This window comes from Echinops telfairi, unplaced genomic scaffold, assembly GCF_000313985.2.
Source record: "Echinops telfairi isolate 266 unplaced genomic scaffold, ASM31398v2 ScPeMD7_4225;HRSCAF=4972, whole genome shotgun sequence".
Lineage (NCBI taxonomy): Eukaryota > Metazoa > Chordata > Mammalia > Afrosoricida > Tenrecidae > Echinops > Echinops telfairi.
In genome coordinates, this window is record NW_022108124.1 from 14,697,843 (window position 1) to 14,702,592 (window position 4,750).

Sequence of the window (4,750 nt, forward strand, 5' to 3'; positions counted from 1 at the left end):
AGTTATGCTTCCAACTCTTATTACACAGAAGCCTCAAGAGACAGAAGTTGTATACAACGATTCGTCCAGGATACACCACCTCATACAACAACTCTCAACACAGACATAGGTTGCCAGTGAACGTCCTTTCATTTTACAAAGGCACACAAGTCCCCACCCCAATGTCAGCATCTATCATGCTGGGTTAAAAGCCTCCCAAGAAACTCCAGAGATGAAGCAGATGAGTGATATTTATATGGCCCACAGGTGATGAAGGAGGTAAAGGAGGAGCTGAGGTTGGCTGTTTGAACCCACCAGCTGCTGCCCAGCAGAAAGATGTGTCAGTCTGCGTCCATAAAGATGACAGCCACGTGGGCATTTCTGCTATGGCCCTGCTCCTATTTAGGCTCATAACCTGGCTGCACCGTGTCCTACTGCCTTGTTTGGATGGGTCTCATATCCTTGTGACTTCCTACAAAAGGAGAGATGTGGGTAAAGTCCCTCCCTTCCGTATAACTCAAAATGCCTACATTCTCCTCTCAGGCCCGATGGCGCTAAGGTTCATTGAGGATCTCTGCTGAGACACGGGCTTCATCCAATGAGGCAAACAGGTGCTTTTCCCTTCTATTGTTCCTTCCGCAGTTACCAGCCGGCTTTCTTCTATAAAGAGGGGTTTTCCTTCATCGACTACGTAGCACGCACTATTACCCCTATAAAGAAGGAAACACACTTCTTTTCCTTAAAAGACTATCTTGCCGAGTCAGGAAGATTCATGGGCCAGCCATCAAATAAGGCCACCCTTCCATGGGGCCGCAGCGTGATCAGTGCTCTGCGTCTTCTGGCTTTCTGCCTGTGTGGGCATCTGAAGGACTGGGAGAGCCCTGCCCCAATAATTTCCACCCCCAAGGTTTTGTGCAGCACAACTGGAGGAGGTGAACAGATTTCCTACCGGGAAAGCTTTGGGGCCTCGTCTATACCATTGCACAAGGAATATTCTAGGCACAAATCTGACCCACGGTAGTTCTAGCGTTTTAAAATTTCATGCTCCAGATGTTTTCCGAATCATTGCTGTGCCCAGGGACACTGTGCTCGCCTTAGTCAAGGCGGCGCATCCGGGTGGCTCCTCCCCAAACCCAGGCCTCGCAGGGGGCATGTGGAAAGGAAATGGATCCCCAGCGACTCCTGAGTCCTATTTGGTGACTGTGTTGTGCTACAGTGCATACCCCTGGGCTTGGAATTCATTGGAGCTTGGCCGTCAGAAGGGACCAGGAGGACGTCTACAACGTTTTGTCCTCCTCTTGTCTCTTGGAGCAAAGGCGGCGGTAATTGTTGGTTCAAAAGAATTCTGGCACCGACAATCTACCTTATGTTATTTGTCCCAGTAGAAGAAAATGCAGTCAACAGCACAAAGTGGCCTCTCCTCCCGAGTGTGTGTGTGTGTTTACACACTCACCTCCTTGTTTTTGCCTTTGGAATTCATTCTTTCCTAACACAGATGTGTGCAGGCCTTCTGCATCTCGTGCCAACCCTTTGCTAGGCAAGGATCTGTGTACAGATGGGATGAGCCTGGTCTTGGGGATGAACCTCCATTTCTACCCCGCCCCCCCCTCCAAGAAAGAGTGTCTGTAGGCAAGTCATAAACCAAACTGAATGCATGGCCGTCAAATTGATGATGACGTACAGCGGCTCATAGCAACTCTGTATTATATCAGAGACTGCCACGGTTTATGGCAGCAGACTGCCTCATCTTTCTCCTGCAGAGCGGCTGGTGGATTTGAACGAACCCCCGGGAAGCTAGCAGCCCAAATGACTAAGTCATAGTGCCACCCAGACTCTGTAAGCAAGTCATAGCTGTTTGCAAAGAACTGTTTTTTTTAGGAAAAGGGTGAAGTGGAAATGGACACAAGTCCCTGTTACATCCACAATTTGCTCATAAATTGTCCTGCACCATGTGGGCACAGAACTACTCCCTGTACCTTGACTCGGCTCCCCACAGAGGTGTGTGGTAGTTATGTAATTTGGTGTCAATTTGGGACTTGAGAGGATTAAGAGTGAAGGGGTGGAGTCTAGTCTGTCAATTATTGTATAACCAATGAGGCCTCTGTGTGGGCATGGCCTTCCCCTGAGGATTCTGGGAATTCCTATATTTCCTCCTTGGAGGCAGGAGAGACTCTGTTGGCTCACTCCTTGCAAGATATCCCTGAGGAGAAGCCACATGGACCTATCCTGACGCAGCCAGAACCCTGGACCTGGAGAAGCCACATGGAGACCCCTGCCAGTGCTGAGATACTTACAACGCCACTGGATTCACAAGACTTCCCACCCACTGACCTGTAATCTTCCTGCATTCAGCATCATTGCATATGTTTCCTGAGTCTGAAGAGCACTTTATAGATTGGTACCAGACATATGGGCTAATATTAGACTAATGGACTTGATCTGAACTGGACTGGGATGTTTTCTCAATATTCAACTGCTCTTGTATATAACCTCTTTCTTATACCTATATGAGGCTCCTTGGATTTATTTCTGTAGTCTACCCGGACTAACACAGCCAGTTTTTGAAATCTTCCCTGGATCCACAATTCTATATCTGTGAGAGGGCCTAAACATGAGAACCTAGTGGAAGTAAATGGGGAAGCTTTGTGTAGAGAGGCGGGAGGTGAGCAGGGTCATTCGTAAGTGGGGAGAACTCTGGAGAAGACTGTTTGCCCAGAACCTCACCTCCTAATATGCCAAGAAGGATAGTGCCGTCTTATCTTGCAGAACAAGGGTACCTGAAGGGCAGAGCTGGATGGGAGCCGGAGTTTGGGGTGGCCACAGGAGTACTAGCCTTTAGGGCGTATTCCCAGAGAAGGGCATGGTTGGCTAGTTTAGAGAGACTAGTGTCCTCTGCCTTCCGGGGCGGAGCTCCCACTTCACAGACTCAGGATTCCTACAAGCATACCTTGATGATATTGTAGGATTCGTTCTAGACCATTGCAATCAAGCTAGTAATAAGGTCAGTCACAGGCATTTTGGGGTTTTCCTATGCACATTGTGGGGAACAGAAGGATTTCTCTTAAGTTGTCTCCCCAAACTATATGCCAGACTTAGCTTGAGAATGACTGTTCATTAGGCAGCGAAAGTAGGTCAGAGGTTATTCTCCCTAACATCAACCATCAAGAGTGGATTGGGAGTCATTCTCACTGAGAGGTATCAGCTGTCTAGATCAAGCAGACACCATTGCTTATCCCACAACAAATAGGGCCCATTCCTTTCTGTTATTGTTCCCTCGAAGCAGTGCCCATAGGCAAGCCCGGGACCACTCTAAGATGACTAAGCTTAGGCTACTATCTTGCCACACATGCCCCCCTATTCCCTCCTCTTACTATTGCACATTCACCCCTAGGTCATCCCCCTCCTATTGCTTGTATTGCCTGTTACAACCCCTCTCTATGAAGTAGGTTGTTATCTGCTATCAGGGGGCTTGCATGCCTCCCAGGATAGTAATTGCCTGCTTTATTGTATGAGACACCAGAATGATCAAACCTGTTCAAGGATGAATTGTACTGCCCTTCTCTGTGACGCATAATGCTGTGGTGTACCCCCCTAAAGTAATATGATGCATGGTTAGCAATAAATAAGGAGGCTCCCTGGTTCTCGGGAGGGTGGCTGACAGAGGGTGGCTGGAGAAGGTGGCTAAGGAGGACGAAGCAGCGGTTTCTTCTCTGACGACTAAGCCCCCTCCACGAGGACCATCAAGCCTAGCAGAGGTGAGCAATGCTACCATGAATTGCGTCTGACTCCATTACTTGACTCCATCCTTTAACTCTCATGCTCTCTATGACTTTACTATGATCTCTACTTATTATCGCTGTACAATTGCGCCTACCGAACCTGTGATGTTTTGTGGGGTTCCCTCTTTCCTTTAACCCCACAGCACATAAAAGTTATGTGCTTTTCTGAATATGAAATCCAGGATTGGTAAATCAAAACAGTGGTTCTCAACCTTTGTAATGCCATGACCCTTTAATGCAGTTCCTCACGTTGTGGTGACACCCCCCCAAACCATAAAATTATTTTCACTGCTACTTCATAAGTGTAATTTTGCTACTGTTATGAATCGGGCGACTGCTGTGAAAGGGTCGTTCAACTCTCAAAGGGGTCGCGACCCACAGGTTGAGAACCACTGATCTCTAGGGACACTCACTGGATTACTGCTTCCTTGCGGGTGTGGCAGGGGGAGTTTGGGGTAATCGGGGAGCTAATAACGCTCAGTACAAGAATGAAGAACACGTTCAAAAATTGATTGTGGTAATGACTGTACAACTCCGCTTGCTGTGATTGAACTATTCTATTACTCGATCTATGACTTATGCGCCAATAAAGCGGTTGATCAAAAGACAGTTACGTTGACAGCGTGTGCTGTAATTTCTTAAGTGTGCAATAGCTCTTTGGGAAGGTTTGAAATATCGTAGGAAATTACCAAACTGTGACTCGGAGGCATGAAGTGAGAACATGCTGTGGACAAAAACAGCAGCAGAACTGCTTGCTACAAACCTTCAATTTGCAAAACACAAACAAAAACACCGCCCCCCCCCCCCAGCATCTGGGAGGGGCAAGCAAGTGAGGCAGAAGGATGTGATGTGTACCTGCATGCACTTTGTCATTGCTTTTTCTCTCTCAAAATGGAGCCTTGTTGGTGGCTTTAATGTTTCTTTTTGAATCTTGAATGTTATAAAACATTAAACCACTACTGAGAAAATTTAAATCCTCATACTCTCCTCCC